Source organism: Oryctolagus cuniculus, chromosome 14 (genome assembly GCF_964237555.1).
Source record: "Oryctolagus cuniculus chromosome 14, mOryCun1.1, whole genome shotgun sequence".
Taxonomy (NCBI): domain Eukaryota; kingdom Metazoa; phylum Chordata; class Mammalia; order Lagomorpha; family Leporidae; genus Oryctolagus; species Oryctolagus cuniculus.
The window spans coordinates 66587391-66614147 of NC_091445.1; the positions used below are offsets into that span (position 1 = coordinate 66587391).

General features: G+C 38.3%; 1 protein-coding gene and 2 pseudogenes across 1 annotated transcript in view; all 3 read right to left on the reverse strand.

Annotated features, from left to right (window-relative positions):
* Positions 1-26757, reverse strand: part of PLCXD3 (phosphatidylinositol specific phospholipase C X domain containing 3) — a 220952-nt gene that overhangs the window by 54687 nt on the left and 139508 nt on the right. The window lies entirely within an intron of this gene.
* On the reverse strand, positions 4922-6123 carry LOC138845240 (T-complex protein 1 subunit delta pseudogene; annotated as a pseudogene).
* LOC138845241 (T-complex protein 1 subunit delta pseudogene) lies at positions 5466-25381 on the reverse strand (annotated as a pseudogene).

Genomic DNA, 26757 nt, shown 5'->3' on the forward strand with positions numbered 1-26757 from the left:
TTGGAGACAGTCAAGTGAGTCCTTGATATACTAAGTTCTGTCACTGATCTTGTTACAAGGATATTACCTTGAGAAAGTAACATTCCTTTAACTGTAGCAACTAGAGCACAGCGCATGGCATTAGAGGCAAGGGTGGTTAAAAGCATCCTACCCTTGTCCCACATGAAATGGTCCAAGAGTTTCAAGTAGTAATTCTTGTACTTTGGAAATTTCAACAATACCTCAAAAATGCTACAATTTTTGATGCATTCATGAGGAAATTCAAAGACTCAAAAAAAGCACCAAGTTACATATACACTATAGAATAGTATGCCAACATAAAAAATGATAAAATCCTGTCATTTGCAACAGCATGTAGGAAATTGGAGATCACTACATTAAGTGAAAAATAATCCAGGCATAGGAAGAAAAGTGCTTCATGATCTCACTCAAAAGAGGAATCTAAAAAATTTGATTTTATAGAAGATAAGAGTAGAATGGTGGTAGTGCTAGGTTTTGGTGCAATGGCTACTCCACTTCTGACCCAGATTCCTGCTAATGTGCCTGGGAAGGTAGCAAAGATAAACCATAATCTATGGCCCCTGCCATATGGGAGAACAGGATAAAATTCCTGGCTCCTGGCTTCAGCATGGCCCAGATTGGGCTGTTGTGGGAATAAATCAGTAGATGAATGATCTCTCTGTCTCTCTCTGTCTTACTTTGCCTTTCAAATTAAATAATAAATCTTTTTAAAAAAGTAGAATTGTGTTTACTAGAGACTGGGGAGAATCAAAGGGAGGAAGGGATGGGGAAATGTTGATTAATGAATTCTAAGTTAAACAGGAGAAAAGCTTTCTGGGGTGTTATTGCATAGTACAATAGATAACAACTATGCTACCTTTTTGTAAGCTAGAAGAGAGATTTTTTAATGTTTTCACCAACCGATAAAAAATTTGAGGAGATATATTTTACCTGACATGAACATTACACAATGCATACATGTATCAAGATATCACTTGACATATAAAAACATTGATATGTATATATTTATGTATTAGGTAAAACTAAGTTACAATTGTAGAAAGCACTAAGTGAATCAGCAATTGTTACTGCACAATCACACATATCACAGCACCTAGAAATCATCCTGCCATTATGGAGCATTAGTTCTTCGCTCCATTTTTGTCACTGTATTTACTCTGCTCACTGCCTGACTGTCCCCATAAATCTCAAGGGCTAAGTTCTGCAATAGCCCAGGGAACATGCAGGAGTATTTGTATTAGTAGTCTGTAACATTTTGTCACACTTAATGGTGCTGTTTAACCTAACCAGCTGAACGGACATCTCTATTCCAATGACTACAGTGGCTGAAGTCCATGATGACACCAATCATATCTCCCACGCCTGAAGTTCCCACTGCCTGTGTTACTAGATGGCAAAATCTGTGCACAAAGCCTCATGCTCAAGGTTTTAAGACATTCCAAAAAAATATTTTTAGTTTCAAGTTACCAAGGAGTGTGGAGAACCAATTCATTGTTGTCTGGATTATCTGCTCTGTCTTCTCATATTCATATAAATTAATAGTGAATACCAAAAATAGTCTGTTTTCTTTATTTTCTAAACAAAGCCTAAATAAATTCTACCCATTGATCAGAATTTGGCAGCTCACTGTGCAGTTTTTCAACAGGCTGATTAGATACCTTTGCTTTAAAATACTCAAGATCATTTCCACAGTGAGAGTCCTAGAAATGACTGAGCTTGAAATGCCCTTAAGCCTCCCTTAGATTCTCCTTTGCTCTTCGCTCTTCAAAAGCTCAGCTCTTTCATTCTTTTAATTGTTCATCTCTGTTCACTCCATGAAAATGAAGGAAGCATATTTTATTTCAGCCAAATCTTTAGCAGAACTCACAGAGAAGGAACTGGGTGAGCTCTGTTCGCTGCAGTTCCCACCATCTGACTGACTACTGCTCTCTGGAACTTTTCCCTCTCTCTTCATCTGAAGCTTTGTGATTAGAGGAAAAAATCTAGAGATATTTGGTCCTATTTCCATCATATAGCGGTTACTATGAATTTTAATGGGATTCTTTCTTTTTAGAGCTTAGGTGTTTTCCATTAGAAAAACTCTTCCAAGGCATGGAAAAATTGGGTATTTATAAACAATTTTCATCACTCTTAAATCATGCTTAAAGGAATGTAGTAAGTGGCTATTTGGATTGATAACATAAATCAGAAAACTCAGGTGCAATTCTGTTCAAAGACAAGGACAAGAAAATTTTCCCAGGTATCCTCCTTTTAACAGCGTGAGAAAATTCCCCAAAAGTTCTGTGAAGTAGAGCAATTACAGACAATATTACATTTTTCTAGAAAATTACCTCTTAAAGTCTGCTAAATACATTGCATGAAAAAAACTAAAATCTCTTTTTTGTTAAATTCCTTTTTGGATCTTTGGAATTGTTTGTTTAATTTGAGACAGATAACATTTCTCATCTAGTTTTGACAACTTTATACAATTGTCACCAGATTGAGTGAAAAGTCCAGCAAAAAAAATGATTTCTCCTTTGCTAGTAGGCAAAATTCACCAAATATTTGTTGCAAGAATTTAAAGAGCATTAAATTAGGTGATGAAATGTTTCATAAACTTTCAAAGAAATTTGATAGAAGCTTAGAACTGACTCAAATCCTCAAAACAGATACCTCCTTTGAAACAAACTTGTATTTGTTGGATTTTTAAGAAAACAAAAATCAGGACTCCTTATCTCCTTTCATTGACCATAAACCTTTCCCATTTACCACAGTTTATTATTTCACATCAGTGTGACTTTCCTCACACCACACTGATGTGTATCCACTTAGAACCTGAGCTGCAGGCTATAGGGCTCCTGCTTCCTTTCATCCATCATTATATTCCCAGGCCCAGCACAGAGCCTGCACACATGCTGGGCTTCACTGCATTCAAGGGATGTGAAGCTCTCATCCCATTTTGGACTTGTGGCATAACAATGACTGTTCAATGTATCTCAGCCATGAGAGACTCATAGTGGGAAAAGCTACTGGACTTGGAGCCCAGGGGTCTTAATTTTACGTCTGACCCTGCTAAGTTGCTATTTGGCTTGTGGCTCTCAATTTTATATCTCTAAAATGGAGTTACTATAAGGAAAAAAAGATTAAGATTGATTCCAGTCCTCAAATTCCATGTTTCTCACTGGCATCAGAGTAGTGGATTGCTTATTTATCACCAAATAAGTGATGCTAAACATAATACTACTCCCTGTTGCACTTTAAGGACCAAAAGAGCTTAGTCTAAAGATAACATGTAGCTGAAATTATTTTTCAATTAATTCACATAACATAATGCTAATGCTTTACTTTTCTGGTTTGAAATATGAGGCAAATATATAATTTACTTATTTGAGGGAACATTTTTTAAAAAGGAGAAAAATCATTGCAATGTTGTGGCAACGTGAACATTAAATTTCACATTATCACCTTATCTACTGTACCATCAATTTATATGAACAAAGTCAATGTGTCCTATTACCAACAACAGCAAGGATCCTGAGAATTTTAATCAATGAATTCTGCTGGTGATAAGATTGGTCACAGTATAGACAATAATCACAGATATGATCTCCTTTTGCTTACACATTTTTGAAATTGTAAAATAAAGAACTGTGTTTCCTTGGTCGATTCAAAGACAGCTAGCATGCAAGGGACCCAATCATCTGGTATCTCTCCAACTTCCAGTTATCCCATGTGGCCAATTTCCCAGCAGACTTGAGGTTCAAAAGCTATTAAACACTTTGTACATCTTGAAGGTAAGTATCTGCCTATTTCACACCTGCTGTGACTTTCATACAGTATTCTTTCTAACTTTAATTCTTCCTAGGTTCTCCTCAAAATTTTCTGTGCATTTTAATCTCTGATCAAAAATCACTTTTTTGGCCGGCGCCGTGGTTCACTAGGGTAATCCTCCGCCTTGCGGCGGCGGCACACCAGCTTCTAGTCCCGGTCGGGGCGCCGGATTCTGTCCTGGTTGCCCCTCTTCCAGGCCAGCTCTCTGCTGTGGCCAGGGAGTGCAGTGGAGGATGGCCCAAGTGCTTGGGCCCTGCACCCCATGGGAGACCAGGAGAAGCACCTGGCTCCTGCCTTCGGATCAGCGCGGTATGTCGGCCGCAGTGTGCTGGCCGTGGCGGCCCTTGGAGGGTGAACCAACGGCAAAGGAAGACCTTTCTCTCTGTCTCTCTCTCTCACTGTCCACTCTGCTTGTCAAAAGAAAAAAAATCACTTTTTCTAAAGTTTTGCTAGAAATCCGCGAGATGATATTTTGTTTAGCTATATTCATTTATCTAGTTTTATGCATTTTTATTTTTAGGAGTAATTTCAATGAACACAGCAGTGGTTATTCTTGGGGAAGGGGATCAGGATGACACAGTAAAGGGAGGCTTTCATTTTTCCCTGTATCTTTGTCAGTAACTTTGAAAACAGTATATATTCATATATTTTTATATCAATGGGCATTCATCAGTGACAGTATCTTAAGCCATTATTCCTTCTAAATCCTTCTAGTTTAAAAATAAAACCTAAAATTAATGGAATAGATAAATGCCTATGTACAGTACCAAGTGAGGAAAATACTCAGAATTAACCAAAAAAAGTCAACATGTAAAGGTAAAAACTTTTTTCCTTTTTCTTTAAATATAGGTTTCTCCAACATAGCAAAAATAATACAATGTTGGAGAGGAATAAACTATTATGCCTTTAGAAATCAAATATTTAGTATTTTCATTATATTAGTTTAATGCAACTTCAAGCAAATGTTAACTGGAAGCCCAGGAATGCATAAAGGAAATCCTTTTCTAAACAAGAACACCGGGTTGTCTTTTTCCATTGTAGCCACAGTAGTGGGAGGCACAGTGGTGCCAGTCAGCCAGCATCCTCCAGATTATTGCATGCTCACCATATCAACAGTTTTCAGGATGCTCCAGTTTCAGTTGCTAGGGTCAGAGCACTGAGTGAAATTAACAGATGTTGGACAATCAGTTCCTCTAAAGTATTGGAAAAACCATCCATTGAGACAATAATGCATGCAGTTTTTCTGGGGCTTAGGGATTTCTCAGTTCAATTACAGTACAAATGGGATTCAGGCTAGCATTTTCAACCAATGTAGGTGGAATGATTTCTGTGGCATCTGCACCATCCAGTAGGATCCCATACCACTCATGTTTTGAGTATTGAGTTAATGGTAGGGTCAGCCCTATTTCTAGAGCCAGTTCTCCTGCAGTAAGAGCTCTCTTCTTCCCAGAACAGCAAATACGCATAGCTTGTTAGAGCTACACTGCAACATTTTTTTTCAGGCTTGTGTAACCTGTAATTTGCCAGCACCATTTAGGTTGCTTGGTTAGCTCAGCAGAATCTTGTGTGTCACCAGGGAACTGATCAATATGAGCAACTGGCTGAATTCTAGTGGTCTTACAAATTAATGCAATGTCTTATCTTTCAACCTTTTATTTACCAGAATCTTCATTGTGTTTAGAAAATGTAATGAAAGATCACTAAGAGCACCTCTTAGATTAGAATTCTACAAGAGAAGGACATTATATCCTGTTTTGTTTTTAAAGATTCATTTATTTACCTGAAAGGCAGAATGAGACAGAGACAGAGAGAGAGACAGAGAGACAGAGACAGAGAGAGACAGACAGATACAGCATGCGCAAGCCCAAATGATTGCAATAGCCAGAGCCAGGTAGAAGGCAGAAGCTTCTTCTAGGTCTCCCACATGGATGGATGGATGGGTACAGGGGCCCAAGAACTTGGGTCATATTCCACTGCTTTCTCCAAGTTCATTAGCAGGGAGCTAGATTGGAAGTGGAGCAGCTGAGATCAAACTGGTGCCCCTACGGGCTGCCACACAGTGGGCAGCATAATAACCTGGTATGCCTAAACACAATATGCCTGTTTTAATTTGCTTCACTAAGTTTAAAACATAAGCTTTCTCTTCTTGCAGCAGTCTGAGTGTTGTCACAAACTGTTTGATTACTCACATATTTTGGGAGCCAATAAATTACACTCAGGAAGTCCAATCTTAGCCTTTTCAATTATTTTGCCTCTTTGGGGATAAGAACCAATCTTTCAGGCTGGCGCCATGGCTCAATAGGCTAATCCTCTGCCTGTGGTGCCGGCACCCCGGGTTCTAGTCCTGGTTGGGGTGCCAGATTCTGTTCCTGTTGCTCCTCTTCCAGTTCAGCTCTCTGCTGTGCCCCAGGAGTGCAGTGGAGGATGGCCCAGGTCCTTGGGCCCTGCACCCGCATGGGAGACCAGGAGAAGCACCTGGCTCCGGGCTTCGGATCAGCATGGTGTGCCAACCACAGTGGCCATTGTGGAGGTGAACCAACGGAAAAGGAAGACCTTCCTCTCTCTCTCTCACTGTCCACTCTGCCTGTCCAAAAAATAAAAAATAAAAAATAAAAATAAAAAAAGAACCAATCTTTCCACCCACTCAGTCATCAATTGTCCCATCAAGCTTCTTAACCATTTCCATATTTTAAAGATTTACATTAGTAGCTGTGGCTAAGTCAATCACTTCCACATGCTTTGAGTGTCACATTTACGCTCATGGAAAAAGAAGACTTGAATATTGAGAGACCCCTTTTGAGTTCAGTCAACTGGTTAAGCTATTTAACAAACTTTCTTTGTCACTCAGTTCCATAAGGTGAAACATGTCAGTCAAGATTTCAACTCCCTTTTCCAAAGCCTTCTAGAATGACTTAAAGATGGTTGGATGAATCCCTTTCAGAAGACACTTGATACAGGAATCTAAGAGACAGCCAGCAATGACGACCTCTCCTTTGGATATGGCCATTAGTATTTTCTTAGCTGGATATCATGGTTGCACTTGTTGCAAGATGATGGCATCATCATTGGTAATGGTCATATCATCTTTTGCATCCTGACTAATTTTATTCATTTCCTTTAGTTCAGGGCTTGTTCTAATGGCATCAGCAACTACTTTGGCAGCAGAAATACATAGCAGAAATAGCACAGTAGGGGTTCTACAAATAATGTTAATATACTATGTATTTCCCTAAGAAAATCTCTAGAATATAGGATTTTCAATATTTTTACCATAAAGAAATGGTAAATATTTGAGGAGATAAGATACACTTACCCTAATTAAATATTACATGATACATACATGTACCCAAACATCACAAGACTTCATACTATATTTGTCTGTTAAAAATAAGACAAATTTCTAAAAAAAAACTCAATTGGTGACATAGAAAATTCTAGCAAAAGCAAGTGCTAGACAAATGAATGAATGACAATTAGCATCTTCTTAAATCTCTGCTTGTTTTTCTTAATGTACTTGGTTGGAATAAAGGTAGCAACCCATCACACATATGACTTTTTCTGTTCTGAATTCTGCTAAAGCCTGAAGATTTTAAGACTCAGCTGTCTTTGAGTTATTCAAGTAAAAAACAAACATATATTTGAACCTTTTTTGACAGCTGAAAAATGCTTTGTTTAGAGAACTTAAAATGAAACAAATGGTTTTTAAGCAAGTTTTCTTTGGAAAAATGAATTTTTAAAAATTTTAGATCATTTTTCTAAGAGCATTCAAAATTATTGGAATTAATTTGAAGAAAGGGCCTTAATATGATGGACTTCCCAGAATGTAAAGAATTCTCTTAGGGACAATTTTAAATAGTAAGAAAAATATGTAAACTCTTTCATGATATTTGAAGACAGGCTTATCATGGTTAAGAACTGGAGGTGCTGAATAATTCTCATGACAGAGTGAACTTTTAATTAACATACTGCACAATGGAACATTCCATCAAAAATAATATTTTGAGCACCCAGCTTTTAAGAGGAAAAATACATAAACTCAGAAAAATGAATTCATACTGGGAGTTTTCTGCCAGGAGGCTTTTCTAGGACAGAGCTGAGGTCAGTACACACCTGGTCCAGAAATATGATTGGCTTTTTAATTATCAAATATTCATTGAGTATCAACTGCATGCTAGACATTGCTCTAAGTATTAAAGTGAGAAGAAGAGACAAAACCCTACACCCTTGTGGAGCTTCAATTTTATTGAAGGGAGACAGATACTAGATACATCATAAGGTAAAATACAGAGTTATGCTGTATTATGAAATGACTCACTGGGTAAGCAAATGTTCAGGATTCTTTTACTTCTGAGTTTTCTAACTGGAGACTTAGGAGTAGAGGGAAGGATTGGTAGAGACAATTTCCCCTCTGGGCTCTAGCATTTCTGTTTCTCTACTGTGAATATTTGTGGATTTCAGTCATCTACTTAACTATCTCCTCCCTCAGCACAATTGGAACTTCTTCAGGGAAAGGCCCTGTTTCTTTTTTCTTTATACCGTCAGTGTCTGGAATATATGCTTTTTCTTGAAATACCCTCCTTTGACTTCTGAGAAACCATATTCCTTCCAGCCTTTTGTATTTTTCATTACTCAGTGTTTGTTCCTTCCCCAGATTTTCTGCAATCCATTTTCTCCTGCCCAAGCCCCCACTGTTGGTGACTGTCATTCTGTCTACTTCTTGTGGATTCTCATTTCTTCTCCTAATCATCTCATTATTCATGTAGCTTTAATTCCCGCCTATACGACAACCTCCTAAATTAGTTTTGTAGCCCAGAATTTTTCCCAGACCCTAGGAAACAAGGATGCTTTGTGATCATCAGGACCTGAGTGCCCTACAAACCTTTCAAGGGCCACATAATTAAAGCAACCTATCATTTGCCCCACCTTCAACCTGTCATTTGTCCAGTGTTTCTGACCTCAGAGCCCCAATTCAGAAACCTGCTTTTTTTTTTTTTTTTGACTACTCTTCTTTACTTCCCCTCCTGAAATAAGTCAATTGCCTAACTCCTATACATTTTACCTCACTCATAAGCTTGGAATTTCTTTCCATTTCTTCTAATCCCTACTGCCACACCTTAGTTCATTCCATTGTCATATGGTACCTAACTTACAACCACAGCCTCATCCAGAGACAAATACACACCGACTATGATGTACCTAAAGTCTGGGCAGTAAAGAAAGATGAAGTGCATTGAGAATTTGATCTGGTAACAGCTCTTTGAAGTCCCTCCCTGTAGTAATGTCTCACTGGAAGCCATTCCCTCCACAATATAGAGAATGGTTTGTCCAAATCCAAACCTGATCATATATCTTTTCTATGTAAAATCCCTCAATTAGCTCCCACTCTTCTCAGAAAAATCCTCAAATTTCTTAGCAAGAAATAAAAGGATTTAATATACACCTTTTCTTTCTCTAGACCAATCTCTTGCTCTAATCCTAAATGCTGTGTTTCAGTCTATGAAGCTACTTACAGTTTTCTGAATGCACTGTGTTCTATTACCTCCAGATACATTCTGTTCCTTATGACTAAAATAAAACACTTCTGATACCTCCACTGTGTACTCCAAGAGCCTCGCTGTGCCACCTTCCATTCTTTTCCTTAACACTGGACTCACACCAGGATTCAGTCCACCAAGAGTGCAGAAACAGGCCGACCCTCAGACCTATCAGTGAACACCATGGAGTCCTATGTATCACAGCTCTTGAGCCACATTCTGGATTATGTTATGCAAATTATTTGTTTATGAAGGGGACACTTTAAATTTCTCAGAGCTACAAAGAACCACATGGCACCTGAAACAACACTTTTCCATCAAGAATGTAGATGATGCTCTCTAGAACAGATTCAGCTTGCATGATTATCTTTTCAAGTAACTAAGGCATTCATCTGAAATAACATTATAATCAGTATCTACTCTATCCTCCACACTGAAGCTTCAGCTCGAAACCTCACCATTTTTAACTCATTCTGCCATGGACTCAACATCCATTTACACTCCTTTCTATCCAAACCTTTTCCTGCTGCTGCTTGAGCTGGAGGATCCAGCCTAGGGTGTTTTCTTTAATCGAGTTGACACTGACTGCATACATTTAAAAGAAATGAACATCTTCACATTGCTTTCATTCACCAAATGATGTATTCTTCCCCTTCAAAATGTCCTGCTTACAAGGTAAGTTTCATGTATGACACAATTCTGATTCTATGGAGAGTGCACAGGGAGTTTTGGTCATAGTGAAGTCAGGGACAGGTGAGTACACTAGTAGAAAACAAAAGCTTTTGTTCACCACACAATCAGAATTATTTATTTTCTTGCTAATACATATGTTTTATTTGGATATGGAATAGGTTCCTTTGGCTTCAATTTTAACTTAAATAAAATGGCTGTTTGCACAACCAGGCCATTTATCTTTGCTACTCAATCACTTCTCCCAAACAAATAGAAAACTTGAGCACATTGATGTCCTCAAAGAAGTCACTACAATGGTGAATGTTACTATTGGTGAATTCACCATTGGTGAATGGAGACACAGATCCCAGAAGCAACCTAATGAACCATCTTCACTTTTACTGTAACAACTACGTGTACACAGATACACTTGACCTAACTTTGAGATAGACATATGCTCACTTACAACAGAATCTGCTGAGTTGGTTGAAGTATTTAAATAATGGAAATCTGATTAATGACACAATATGTCTTTCCCAGAACAGTACCTTGTCAACATTATCCATGTAGCCTAAGCTGTCAGCAGCTTCCTGTAGGGCAGGTATTTAAGCTGTCTGTTAACTGTGGTTAGTCTTTTCTCGTTGGAATAAAAGAATGTAACCATCGGAAAAATATCAGAGATTGAATTTTAGAAGAAAATGTTATCAATTAAAAACTTGTTATGGTGTTTATATAAGCTAGCACTGGCCAATAATGAATTTATTGGATATTATTTTCCATTTCTTAAAACATCCAAGACTTGGGTTCTGTGTGGAATATATCTCAATTTCTCTTGTTCACTTCCATGATAACTGATCTTCCAAACTACTCAGAATAATAGTTATTTTTTTATAGGACACAAAACCAAAGCAGTGGTGCTCCTTGTCTTCAAGGAGCTTATAACATGGTCAGTCAGTTGTTAAACCTGACTCAGTGCCAAAATGACATTGGGACGGAGGCCCACTGCAGAATCTCCAGAGAGGCAGACTGAGCATGTGTAGGTTGTAAGCTCTCACTGGTAATTCTGAAGTACAGAACCACTGTAACAGATTTTAGTTCTAAAAATAATTCTAACAAAATAAAAATAACGATCAACACAATAGCAATCTGTAATATTGATAGGGAAAACAAAACTCAGGGCTGATACTATAGCACAGGAGGTTAAGCTGCCACCTGGCATCCCATATGGGTTCTGGTTTGAGTCCTAGCTGCTCCATTTCCTGTCTAGCTCCCTACTAATGCACTTGGGAAAGCATCAGAAGATAGCTCAAAGTACCTGGGCCCCTGAATCCACATGGGATATCCATATGAAGCTCCTGACTCCCCCATTAGGGCCATTTGGGGAATGAACCAGTAGATGGAAGATTATCTGGCTCTCCTACCCTCCCCAACACGTAATTCTTCCTTTCAAATAAACAAATCTTTAAAAACAACAAAAATAACAAGATGTCTGATTTAAAGGCCATGCAACATCTGACAATTAGTACATGGAATTGCTACATATGCCCACATCTGTTAAAAACATTCAATCATCATCATAAACTGGATTAAGGAAACTTAATTATTTCTAAAAATGAAATAATTTTCTAGGAAATTAAGTTCTTAAAGGTTATTACTTACTGTTTTAATTTAACAGTGTACCATTTAGTGTTCTAACAAAAATGTGCTGTTAGTGTGCTGTTAGTAAAAGCAAGGAAAGTCAATATTTACTAATCACTCACAATGTGCCAGTCATAGAACTAAACACTTTTATTACTTTGTGCTTCACCATAACCCTGGTTGAGTCAGGATGAACCTAGCTCTGTGTGTCCAGAGTGAATGCTTTGGGTTAAAGCATGCTCAATACATGAATGAAGGGCATAATGAAATGAACAAGAGAAGACTTATCTCATTTACTAACAGAATGGAGGATAAGATGAAGAAATGATTAAATAGGCTACCTGTTACTCTCTGTTAGAAGCTACATCTCAAGACTATCAGTTAGGGCTGGCGCCACCGCAGCAGCCATTGTGGGGTAAACCAATGGAAAAGGAAGACCTTTCTCTCTGCCTCTCTCTCTCACTGTCCACTCTGCCTGTCAAAAATTAAATAAATAAAAAAATTTAAAAAAAGACTATCAGTTAATCTGTAGCTCTATATCAGGTTTTTAAGATCTACGTGGTAAAGCACCAATACAGTTAAGATTAATAATTACCAAAATTTTAATATACAAACTCCTGAATTATCAAGGCTTTTTGCAGATGAAAGTTAAAAACTATGGATAGAGGTGACTGCTTTGTGAGTAAACCAAACAGATTTTTACACTTATTTTTATGCTAATATTTTATAAAATATACTAGCCAAAGATGAGAATCTGAAAATCAGATTGTCTTTTCTTCTATTCCTGAAGCTTTTGGAGTTAGAAATATTCTGGATAAGAATCATTGACACTCCTTGGAAGCATTTTCACATGTTGTGGAATCTGCTCATCTGTCAGGACTTTTAAGTTGTTTTTCGTTTAAAAATCCTTGCATTTGGGAGTGGATATAACCATTTTCTCTCTCATTTTGCAATTGTTAGCAAATATGTCATTTTTAATATCATGGCTTTGGGACACTAGTGAAAAACATCATATAATCTCAGATCTTCAAAGACAAGTCAAAGATTGGAGTGATGTATGGGGTAAAGAAATGAAGCACAGACTCTGAAATCAGACAAATGTTTGTTTGAATCCCAGCTGCGCTGTAGATGTTAGTGAGGTTGGAAGTGCTGGCTTATTTTTCTAGGCCTAATTTTTCCATATGTAAAATGAAGATGAAAATATCTGCACCACCCAGTTGTTAGGGGGATGAAAATGAGATCATAAAAACATCTATTATAGTCATTCAAAATATTATTTCCAACTCCAATTTCAATCTCTTCATCTTACAATGAAAAATGTTAAAGTTAGAAACCAACACCCTAGAAGTCATACAGACATTAACATGGCTTATCGATGTCAGTCATATTTTTATAACATAATACTTATAAAGTACTTAAGTTTTAAATATAGATGTTTTACTTCACTTTCTACTGCTTGCTAGTTTCCTAGGACACAGGAGCTCCTGATCAGCCAAGGTGATATATAGCTTTTTATAACTCTGCTTAGTCCAGGAATAAGAAAATAAGGATAATTTGTTTGACTTAGGAGCATTCTTGATAATGAACCACCAATAACGGGCCAGATCCCTCAACAGTTGGCGTTTATGAATGTCTAGTTGGGCACCTCTTCCTGTTTTGGTAATGATTCAAATCAAACTAATGGTTAGTGTTTAGATATCATATGATCATCTTTTCATATGTGTAGCATTGAAATACATATGTATACGGAAACTTTCAATGTTACCAGAGAATCAGAGTATTGACGCTAAAAGAGAGGACAAATATTTGTTGATTCCTTGACTTTACAGATTTGGAAACCAAAGGCAAGTGAGATTGCATGGCTTCTTCCAGTTTATACAGTTAGTATGTGGCAATCTTGGGTTGAGAAATCAGGTAAGCTCCTGATTCTGCTTCACTTAGCATTTACCTTACTTGTTGAAATAAGGTATTCATGATCTGTCTCCCACTAACAAGTAACAATCTCGAGGAGCAGAGACTATGTCTCAGTCATTTTGAAATGCAAGTACTTGTGTACATTCAGTAAATTTCTGTAAATAACTATTATTTGATCTAAATCATACAATAATAAATATCTAAAAAAAGACATTTGTTAAAGAACCCAGAATATTTTCTCTTGTGACATCTTATTCCATGAGGTATGACTAAGGTAGTGGGATATTTTTATATCACCCCAAAACTACAAGCTGAAAGTGAGCTATCATTCAGAATTGGTACCCATGGAGATGATTGTTCACTTATCCCATCACTGACAGGATGACTCAGAATCTTTTTATGATTCCTCTATTGAAATTGACTTCAGGGTCTATTCATGAGCACACAGGAAAAATTGATCTCATTACTGTTCCACTCAGATTTTGACTCTATCATCAGCTTTGCTCATCCACCTTATTTACTAACTTGCCTCTGATTGAGTTTAGGTTGTTTCAAAAAACAATTCACCTTGAAAAGGTAAAGATTTACCCCACACAAAAATTATTCTTTAAATTGCTACAGCATTACTTGATTAGATGAGTAAAATCCCAAGATGACTAATGTGAGGTGTCAGAAGATACTAAAAATGTTTAAGTTTTGTCAAACTTGTTTGAACAGAAAACAGGCCATATTAACCATATTAACTCTTTTATGTTTCCCTGATCCCTGGGCAGCTGGTATCATCTGATTACTTGAAAGAAATTAAACTCTGGAAAAATAATTGTTGCAAAATGTTTTGTTCAGTGGACGCTCTAGGCTAGTGGTTTTCAAACAGGGGCAATTTTATACCATTCCCTGGGATAGGGAACATTTGGCAATGATTGGCTATCAAGACTAGGGGAAAGTACTGCTCAAATATAGTAGGTAGAGGCCAGGAATGCTGATGAATATCCTATGATGTACAAGAGTTCTCCGAAAAAAAAAGAATCACGTTATCCAAAATGTGAATATTGTTGAGGCCAAGAAACCCGGTTCTAGGCCAAGAATTCTGATTCTGATTCTCTGTAGTATCCTCTACCATATCTCTTTGCCCACATGTTCCTATTGGCAAAGTGTGTATATGTATTTTTCTTTCAAAGTAAAGGAGTAAAAATCTTACCACACTATTTTGCCACTTGAAAATCCTGTTTACCCTTAGGCTGCTTTATCAAAGGATACCAATTTGTCACAGAGATTGCCTGGAGATAGATTTGGCATCTTAACATGTAATTGGCAGGAAAATTAAAGCAACTTAAACTGCCTGTGCTCTTTAGGGAGAAGTGCTATTCCCGCCCTATATTATTAGATCTCAGAGACAGCTGGGGCCAGAACAGCTGGGACTTTCTGCACGACCATTTCTGCCAAGTTGCTGTAAAATTGTCCCTTTGCACTGAAAAACTGAGAAGGAAGAGAGAAAAGACAACATAAAGGCCAACGGCGCTTATCAAAATGCTGTTCCTCAGCTGTCTCCCAGGAATCCCAATGGAGGTTTCTTTGTTGTCACGGTAATTCAATAAGGAAAGGAATGTACTGCATTGGATGTGTACTTTCGATAATCAAGGAATATATCATATAAAGAGTGCATGATAGAGTGTCAAATATAAAAAATATAAAATCACATTTTTCTACTTCAAGTTCTTTAAATACAATATGTATCAAGCAGTTATCAAATTTTCTCAGGGACCTTGTTGAATTTTGTGACTGAAAGCCCTTTTACATAGCAATTTTTCTTGTCCTTTCTTAGAAGCAGCTCTCCCTAACACCGATAAGTATGTAAAGTATTGTGTGTCTATTATGTCTGTCAAACCTCCATGGAACTCTTGCTCTTTGGCCTACTCTGAACCTAATTGCCTGGAAATATTCCTGAAATCAGGCATAATTTTCCTCCATTTTTTGATGGTCAGTGATTGGAGAACTGCAAGAGTAGATTGCATTTGAGCAGAAAAAATAGATACATATACCTGGTTATGTGACCACAAAATTACAACGTGTTGAAGAAATATAAAGAGCAGGAAAGGTCATTGTATGATTATCCTGAAATCGCTTTTGTCACTCTTCCTTCCTTTCTAGCACATATAATTTTCAGATTATTTTCATACTCCGTTGCAAACTATGTCTTGTGCCATTTTCTAATCATGTCTCTTATATAAATCTCACTCCCAGGGGTTTGTCTGGTAACCCAAAGACAAACGGAAACAAAATTTTGTAAGACTATTTCATTACTTTCTTGTTGCTACTCCAAGCCCAGAGCACATTCTTTTTTATAGAAAACTTATTTAATAAATATAAATTTCACTTGGACTAGTGAGGTGGCATTGGTACATGTAACCTTGATGGGATTGTATTGGAATCCCCTGGCACATTTCTAACTCTACCACTTGGGGCAAGTCAGCTTGAGCATGTCCCAAATTGTACATCCCCTCCCTCTTTTATTCCCACTCTTATATTTAACAGAGATCACTTTTCCGTTAACTTTAACACCTAAGAATAATTGTGTGTTAATTACATAGCTCAACCAATGGTATTAAGTAGAACAAACAAAAATACTAAAAGGGATATAGTATTGCATTGAATCTATAAATTGCTTTTGGGAGAATGGACATTTTGATGATATTGATTCTTCCAATCCATGAGCATGGAAGATTTTTCCATTTCTTGGTATCCTCTTCTATTTCTTTCTTTAAGGTTTTGTAATTCTCATAGTAGAGATCCTTAACGTCCTTGGTTAAGTTTATTCCAAGGCATTTGATTGTTTTTGTAGCTATTGTGAATGGGATTGATCTTAGCAGTTCTTTCTCAGCCATGGCATTGCCTGTGTATACAAAGGCTGTTGATTTTTGTGCATTGATTTTATACCCTGCTACTTTGCCAAACTCTTCTATGAGTTCCAATAATCTCTTAGTAGAGTTCTTTGGGTCCCCTAAATAAAGAATCATATCATCTGCAAAGAGGGATAGTTTGAGTTCTTCCTTCCCAATTTGTATCCCTTTAATTTCTATTTCTTGCATAATAGCTCTGGCTAGAACTTCCAGAACTATATTGAATAGCAGTGGTGATGGTGAGCATCCTTGTCTGGTACCAATCTCAGTGGAAATGCTTCCAACGTTTCCCCATTCAATAGCATGTTGGCTGTGGGTTTTTCATAGATTGCTTTGATTGCAGTGAGGAATGTTCCTTGCATACCCAGTTTGCTTAGAGTTTTCATCATGAAAGGGTGTTGTATTTTGTCAAATGCTTTCTCTGCGTCTATTGAGATAATCATATGGTTTTTCTTCTGCAGTCTGTTAATGTGGTGTATCACATTGATTGTTTTGCACACATTAAACCATCCCTGCATACGAGGGATAAATCCCACTTGGTCTGGGTGGATGATCTTTCTGATGCGTTGTTGCATTCTATTGGCGAGAATTTTATTGAGGATTTTTGCATCTATGTTCATCAGGGATATTGGTCTGTAATTCTCTTTCAATGCTGCATCTTTTTCTGGGTTAGGAATTAAGGTGATGCTGGCTTCATAGAAAGAATTTGGGAGGACTCCCTCTTTGTCTATTGTTCTGAATAGTTTGAGAAGAATTGGAGTCAGTTCTTCTTTAAATGTCTGATAAAATTCAGCAGTGAATCCATCTGGTCCCATTCTTCATAAAGATTCATTTTAATTATCTTTATATACAGATGATCAACCCTGTACTAAGTAAAGATTTTAACTGTTTGCACCCACATAGACACACAAAGTACAAAGAACTGTTTGAGTAGTGGTTTTACTGTTAATTCTCATAGTACAACACATAAAGGACAGAGGTCCTACATAGGGAGCAAGTGCACAGTGACTCCTGTTGTTGATTTAACAATTAACACTCTTATTTATGATGTCAGTAATCACACGAGGCTCTTGTCATGGGCTGCCAAGGCTGTGGAAGCCTCTTGAGTTCACTAACTCTGACCTTATTTAGACAAGGCCATAATCAAAGTGGAAGTTCTCTCCTCCCTTCAGAGAAAGGTACCTCCTTCTTTGATGGCCTCTCCTTTCCACTGGGATCTCACTCACAGAGATCTTTCATTTAGGTCATTTTTTGCCACAGTGTCTTGGCTTTCCATGCCTGAAATACTCTCATGGGCTTTTTAGCCAGATCCAAATGCTTTACAGCACATTCTTAATATGTTTTAATGACGGGTTGACTCAACCAACAGATTTTTGTCCCCGTTACTGCATAATAAGAATGTTGGACCCCAGAAAAACTACTTTGGCCTGCTTCATAAAAGAGAAATTAGGCTTCTTTAAAGTCATAGCATAAATGGCATCCCAGTCACTAAGTAGGTTGTACTATATGAAGTAAATTGTTAATGAGTTGTAAAAGGGCAAAAGTCTACAAATATAACAGAGACAAACCACACAATGTTGGAAAAAATCAAAACAAAACTTTCACAAGTACACTACCAAACCAATCCCCCACAAAAAACACTAGAAGAAAATATGAGGTCCAGGGCATGCTAAAAGAATATAAATACATGTTCTAGGACAATCAAGAACTTAGATAAGACCACTTCCAATAGATCATCGGCTGTAAGGTGAAATTCCTTTTTCTTTGAAGAGCTAGAAGAAAGCAATGCACTCATACAAGATGGAGAGTAAACTAGGCTAACATTTCTGCTCAACACTTTCAGTGCGCACACGCACACACACATACTTTTTTTTTATATAAAGTTGACTACTCAGTACCTACTGAGTAGAAAATGGTTGACCATTGAATCATCCTCTACTGCCATAGCCCATGTCATGGAGATTTCAACATAATACTGCTTTTGGCTCATTAAAGAGTCTTTATATGTTTATGATATAGAAGAATCCTCAGCCACATCCTGTTTGAGGGTGTTTGGACTATAGACACTTGAATAAACTGTTGAAGCATGAGCATAGAGCAGTGAAGAGTTCTGTTTACACGCAAGAGTGGGAGGTTTCCTGTCTGTTATATAGGGCAAAGCAGAAATGCTGATGGCAACCTTCTGCTTTTCTGAATGGCAATGCAGTCAAATTAAATAATCCTTTAATGGCTAGCCAGTAAGAATAAGAGGAAAACTAGAATAAAGCCAAGTTTCTAGGCTAATCCATCATGTCTCCTTTGAGTCCAAATATGGTCTGTATTAACAGATTCAATTTAGGCCAAACTGCACTTGACCAAGTTTTGCTACAATGTATTCATTACAGGACACCGGTTGTAAGTATTTGAGAAAACAAACAACTTGAATTAAATACTTAAAAATGAACCACAGAAATGGAAAGATGTACATTCTTGAGTAGCTTTTGATAAACATTATTTTTATTTTCTTGACTGGTTCCTTTTTGAAACTGAATTAAACAATATAGGTCACAGATTTTCTGTTTAGAATTCAGAGAGGTAGCAGATATACAGTAAATTTTCCCTGTTTTATATGGCCAACTCTCACATACATTTACAAAGAACAGTTTGTGCTTTTAGCATTCACTTGTAATAAAGTCATACATTAATCTCACCACCCTATACTGCATCTTCCATATACAATATTTTTTTTCTGTTTTGATGATCAAAGCCACAGGGAACCAAGTGAAGTGATGAGGTGGTGGGAGGAAGAAATATTTTAAAATAAAATCAATCAAGCTATACTTGCAATTTCTGAAAAAAAAATCAATGACGAAAAACAAGTCCCTAGCTGTTCTTGGCTAATTATTTTTAGTGCTTTAAAACAAGTTAATTAGCAATAGGTTATAATCTCAGACACAGCAAGAGCCAGATTTGTGTTCAAGTCAACAAAGCCTAAGATTAGTGTCTATAGCTAGGGCTATTTTCTTCCATAATCCTCCAAGCCCAGATATTCTGAGAAATTTTTATATTTCCAACTCTTTATTGTTTTTGCTATATTGAAATTATTATTGAAGACATATTCTATTAACCGAATGTAGTAATTTAAAAGCTGAAGTGTCATTACTTAGGTGTCAGTAAGTTGTTGGAAATTTTTTTTTTAACAATTTGGTTAGGTGAGGTGCAATTAATTTCTTGCCCATTTACCTTTTGACAGAGATTTGGTTTGTACTGACTCATTTAGCAAAATATGTATTTGTCAGAGTCTCTCTCTTTAACAGATAAACCACCCAAACTTGTATCTACCAAGTGGACTCAACAGAAACATGTGGACCACAAGCCTTCAAAGGACCTATTCACATAAACCCAAGGAAAAGCTGCTTCTCCCTTCCTAAACGGCCAATCAATCAATCTGATGGAAAACGTGATATCCTGCCATCCCTCATCTTCTTTGTGCCCTGAATGAGTTCTGAAACATGAGAAGGTATTTGGATTTGCAATTCCCCTTACGGAGAGCTGTATTCTCATTTCTTTCTCAATTTCAGTCTCCCTTACCCGAGATTCATTTTTGTTTTTTAAGACTTATGTATTTATTTGAAAAACAGAGTGACAGAGAGGGAGAGAGTCAGAGACAGCCTCCATCTTTTGGCTCACTCCCCACATGGCTCCAACAGCCAGGACTGGGTCAGGCCAAAGCCGGGATCTAAAACTCCTTCCTGTTCTCCCACATGGGCAGCAGGGGACCACGTATTTGGGCTATCTTGTACAGCTTTCCTAGGTGCTTGATGAGAACAAGAGCATCTGGGACTCAAATGGTGCCCCTATGGGATGCCAGCATCTCAGGCACAGTTTATCCCAATGCACCACAATATTGGCCCCAAGATTCTTTATAATCATTCAATCAATCCCCATGGTTGTCCAGTTGTTATTGGCAGAAACAAAATCACAGAAAATCAAAGTCAGGTTAAATGTCACTGTGGCTCAATCTGAAGAGTTTGTGTTTTTCAAAAACAATCCCTGGATTGGGTGTCACCAACTCTTGAATTTGTCTCATTATCAACATAGATTGGACTTTTGTATCTATGTACCCTCAACAGATCCAAGGAGACACTCCACAACAAAGAAAAGGCACATGAAAAGCCTAATTAACACCAGAAGTTCTAAAACAAAATGGGATTAAGTGCTATTTTTTCTTTACATGATACTCAAAAGGGTGAAAAGAGGAGGATGAGATAAAGGAGAAGGTGGGCAGAAAGAAGCGACTATGGCCTCTGAGGACTAGGAGTTGACTGACACACTAGACCAGGTCAGTCTCAGTTGCACATGACCATTTCCTAGATTCACAGTCTCAGACAGTGTCACCATGACATCCTGAAGTGAGATTTCTACAAAAGTAAGTCTTCATACATTTGTCTAAGCACAAAAACAAGATCACTGTACCCATCACAGATAGCCAAATATCTCCTTTCTAGTCTAAAATAAGTAACTAAGTAACTGTGACTTCTTCACCAGTTGTACTTTAATCCCACTCTGGTCCTATACATGAGATTTATTGAAAAACTCAATTACAAAATTATCCTTCTCTCTGATAGCATCTAGAAAGAACACTTGCTTCCTTAGCCTTCTCCAAAATCACCCATTGTAAGCCCCAATCCTACAAGTCCTTTCTAGCATCTTCCATCTGGGATGGCTCATGGTTCTCCAGGGCATGTGATCTTTCTTTCTCTAACAACAAATAAACCAACATGCTCAATAATACATTTGTGCCTGGGGCTCTTTGGCTAAAAAAAGTACAAGTGCAGAACACGGTTCTCTCTCTTCTCCAGTTTAAAATAAAAAGTTCTCTCCAGAGTAAAGCTATTACTCCTTGGATGAGTTTTCAGCTAAATGAATTGGGATCCACCTCAGGAGCTCTGGTTACAAACAGCGGAACAGGGTATCTGGTTAGAAGGCCTCCCTCCTTGCATCCCAGTATATGGCCCAAGACATCCAGATCTGGTACATTTTACTTCTTCAATCAGAACCTGCTTACTTTCTCATTTACTAACAGGTCAAACTATGGTTCATTTCATTTTTTTTAACTTTTATTTAATGAATATAAATTTCCAAAGTACAGCTTATGGATTACAATGGCTTCCCCCCCGATAACGTCCCTCCCACCCACAACCCTCCCCTTTCCCACTCCCTCTCCCCTTCCATTCACATCAAGATTCATTTTCAATTCTCTTTATATACAGAAGATCAGTTTAGCATACATTAAGTAAAGATTTCAACAGTTTGCTCCCACACAGAAACATAAAGTGAAAAATACTGTTTGAGTACTAGTTATAGCATTAAATCTCAATGTACAGCACACTAAGGACAGAGATCCTACATGAGGATTAAGTGCACAGTGACTCCTGTTGTTGACTTAACAAATTGACACACTTGTTTATGGCATCAGTAATCACCCTAGGCTCTTGTCATGAGCTGCCAAGGCTATGGAAGCCTTTTGAGTTCACCGACTCTGATCATATTTAGACAAGGCCATGGTCAATGTGGAAGTTCTTTCCTCCCTTCAGAGAAAAGTACCTCCTTCTTTGATGACCCTTTCTTTCCACTGGGATCTCACTCGTGGAGATCTTTCATTTAGTTTTTTTTTTTCCCCCAGAGTGTCTTGGCTTTCCATGCCTGAAATACTCTCATGGGCTTTTCAGCCAGATCCAAATGCCTTAAGGGCTGATTCTGAGGCCAGAGTGCTGTTTAGGACATCTGCCATTCTATGGGTCTGCTGTGTATCTCACTTCCCATGTTGGATCATTCTCTCCCTTTTTTGATTCTATCAGCTAGTATTTGCAGACACTATTCTTGTTTATGTGATCCCTTTGGTTCTTAGTCCTATCATTATGATCAATTGTGAACAGAAATTGATCACTTGGACTAGTGAGATGGCATTGGTACATGCCACCTTGATGGGATTGAATTGGAATCCCCTGGTATGTTTCTAACTCTACCGTTTGAGGTGAGTCAGCTTGAGCATGTCCCGAATTGCACATCTCTTCCCTCTCTTATTCTCACTCTTATATTTAACAGCGATCACTTTTCAGTTAAGTTTCAGCACTTAAGAATAATTGTGTATTGATTATAGTATTCAACCAAAAGTATTAAGTAGAACAAACAGAAAAAGATACTAAGAGGGATAACATATTAAGTTGTTCATCAACACTCAGGGTGAGGGCTGATCAAGTCACCGTTTCTCACAGTGTTCATCTCACTTTAACAGGTTTCCTTTTTGGTGCTCAGTTAGTCATCACCTATCAGGTAGAACATGTGGTATTTGTCCCTTTGGGATTGGCTTATTTCACTCAGCATAATGTTTCCCAAATTCCTAACAGGGATCACTTTTCGGTTAAAATTTAAACACCTAAGAATAATTGTGTGTTAATTTCATTTCTTTTTTAAAGATTTATTTTATTTATTTGAAAGACAGAGTCACAAAGAGCGGTAGAGACAGAGAGAGCAGTCTTCCATCCACTGGTTCACTCCCCAGATGGCCGCAATGGCTGGAGCTGAGCCGACCTGAAGCCAGGAGATTTTTCCGGGTCTTCCACGTGGGTGCAGGGCCCAAGGACTTGGGCCATCTTCTACTGCTTTTCCAATCCATAGCAGAGAGTTAGATCAGAAGAGGAGCAACCGGGACTAGAACCCCAGCACCCATATGGGATGCCAACACTGCAGCTCAAGGCTTTAACCTGCTGCACCACAGTGCAGGACCCTATGGTTCATTTCCAATCCCAAACAAATCTTCCTAGATCCCTTCAATTGCTAACTGAATCACCCAAACTCTCATGCTACCACCTGAGTGAGTAAATCTCCCTACCACCTCGACAGTCATCTTACTCTCTCTGCAGCCCGGCCGTGCATTTTCTCAGGTTTCACAAGTGCCAGCAATATATACTAGCGATGTACCAGGCTAGCTCTTTTCAGAAGTTAAACTCAATCTGCTCAATCCTTCTACCTAAGTAAAGTGGACAACAGAGATTCAGTGAAGGGGTTGAACCTCTACTATGTCATGTTGTTTTAGAAAAGTATATGTCCTCTCACACAAACACACACACACACACCCACACACTCACTCACTCACCAGGCCCTCAATGGATACCTGACTTCCTGACAGTTTAGAATCCTCCCCAGTCCTTGACTTCTCTGACACAGATAAATGAAAGCTGCCTTCCTGTGTTTGCCTGTGCTTTAATCTTAGAGCATCAGCAGAAAGAAGGAAAAAGATAGCTTTTACATGAATTGCTGTTTCAAAAATTCTCAGGTCACAAGTTGTTAGAAAAAAAAAATCTACAGCTTTCCCCTTGCCATACGGCAGATGACCCAGGCCTCACTCTCCTGCCACACAGCCTCACCATTGCAAGCGGCTACAGAATCTTTGTTAAAAATCAATGTTAGAGAGGTCGTTTGGATTTAAAGAGCTCTAAAATTAGTATTTTTTGGCTTAGTGGAACATTCAGAGTCTGAAAGTTACTAAGGATTCTTCCTTGGGAATGTGCTGGTTAGTTCACAGGAGCCTGTGGTTGTGCTTATTTGCAGAACAATCCTGGAAGCAAGCTAAGTGATATGAGAGAGGGATGCCAAAAGCAGAGGGCTAGCTTTTGGAAATCATTGGTAGGCTTGTTCTAAGTGATAGAATAAGCAAACACGAACTTAAATCTATCTGACACAATGGACAGAAGAGTCATAGCTTAGAATGAAGTAGGAGCTAAGACTGGTGAAGGCAGTGCTAAATCTTGGGTTTGACTGTCTCCAGGTTTACCAAAAACAGATGGAGGTGCACCTGCTTTTCTGATGATCAATGCTACCCAAAGTGAGCCTCCAGGAATCTGCATTTGAACCAAGTCCCCATACCTGTGTGTTCCAGTCTGCCAAATCTGGCCTGGGTAATGTGTTCCTTTCTGGAGCTTCCTCTCGATTTCTAAGACAGACTCCTCTTTCTAGTATTTCTTTGCAGAATCCTTTGTCTGGTGGCTCAAAATACCTACATTTTGAATTGATTCCTTAACTGGCTTATAGCATTACCTAAGCACAATCTCATCACCACAGAAGGTCACCATGTGACCCTTAGTATCTTAGACTACAAAGTAACACCTGTCATATATGTTAAGACATAGATAGGTTGACACATATATGCATGCATATATGTGTGTACATATGTATGAAGAAATGAATATTATAATGAAAGCCTCTCATAAACAACAATTACTCCATTGCTAGCATTCCAGTCTCCTTGATATTCTTTCTTCATCATATGTAGTACAAGGAAATAGTTTTCTCTTTCTAGAACATCCATTATCAGCTGCAATACTAATGTGTTAATCTTTTGGGGGCATGGCCCAGGGTGCTAAAGTACAGCCAGGGAGCTGCTCTTCTTGAAGATCAGTGCTCTCTCATGAGCTCTATAGTTCACTTTGAGTTATTCTGGGTCTCAGTCTCTAAGGCAGGGTTTCTTTGGTTCTCCAGAGCTGCTTATATGACTGAAAGTGTAGCTTAGTAACTTCTAAGAGGATAGACCCATACTTTCTGGGTCCAAGCAAAGAAATAGTAATTTGGGGAGTAGGAGGATTGTAGGCAAGAGTGTTTTCCCACAAGTCAGAAAAGAAAGATTTTTCGGCTCATTATATACTGAGAAAAAGAGACCTCAGGGAAGTAGGTCCAGAAAAAATACACCCCACAACCCAAGTCCTAAGCCTGCCCTCTAACCTCTCTAGTTAGGGATCCACAACACCTTGTGGCAGAAGGCAGACTGAAAGCCAGCTTGACCTTCCACGTTGGCTTCTGCATTCTTGTGCTCTCTTGCTCTCCCAGGACTTTCTCCAGCCCATCCTCCAGCCTCATCCCTCCCTAGGGTATGGAATAAAGAACTCTATCTCGGAGGGCGAAGACTTGGCTTTTAATCCCAATTGTGCTGTCAGTTAGCTCTGGGACTTTGGGTAATCACTTAGCATTCATTTGGTCCTCAACTTCCTTGTGAAATGGAAAATGGTCAAATGGGTAACAGGTGCAGACATGGAGAGTTAAACCTCTAAGATCCCTTCCTATACTATTATTTCGTAAGTGCTTCCCTGCAGCTCTCCATACCAGCTTCCCGGGTTTGCTTTCTTCAAGCCAAGCTGCACACTTTAGACCTTCACTTCTTACAGATGTGCCCACCCAGTCTCTAGCATAATTTGCTTTCCCAAACCCCTAGAGCTAACTCTGCCTTCCAAGATGAACAGATAATGTATTATATACACTTGGTGATAAGCAATACCAACTTTACATACTTCATAGAAGTAAGTAATGGATTTGAAGTCAAAAAGACATAAAATTCTAGTTTATTAATTATGGGACTAATTTAATATGGATTATTTTAGTAAGACATCTCACATTCAATTTTTGCCTTTGAATGGGTTTAGTATTTACATTTTAAGGATGCAGGCAGTATCCACGCATACAATTCATGCAAAATAATTGCTACCATGTCCGGCACTTAATGTAAGCTCAACACTTGTAGTTTCATTCCTTGCTCTAGATTGGTAACTGGTGCATACTAAACCACATCTTGAAAATTCTACCTTATGTTCAAGGCAAAGATTTGATCATGAGACTAAAAGAGCAGGGTTACCCATTATCTAATTCCCAGGGATGCCTTATATACAGAATGATGCTGTAAACGGGGTCCCCAGTATACCAAGGGGCCATGCTATCAATAGGAGCAAGTCAGATGTTGGCATATTTTGTCTCTCTTCCTAACCCCTGCTAACCTCCTACTTTGTTTCCCACTTGCAACTGGTGACTCCCTCTTTAGCCTCTCCCCTCTTTATCCAAGATATATAATTGGATTACTTTAATTCTCTGAAGTCCAGTTCCAAGTCATCTCCTTCAATGTCTCCCTAATACACGTAATCAAGCCCTGAGTCCCACAGTCTTGCACTTCACTCTTCCCAGGCTCATCTCCTGTGTTCATATGTTTCCTTCTTCCAGCCAACCCTAACTTGTCCTCAAGCTTTCCTATCTCTACACTTTGTTCCTTATGTTCCCTCATCCTAGGAAGCCATTCCCACCCATCACTGCCTATCACAATGCTGCCCTTTTCTCAAAATCTTCCAGGTATTTCCTCTACATCATAATAGGCTTTGGTTTTTTTTCTCCAAGTTGTGTTTAGGTCATACATGTTCTTACCTTTCAAACCTACTTGATGCTGGATAGAAACAATGACACGTTAACCATTG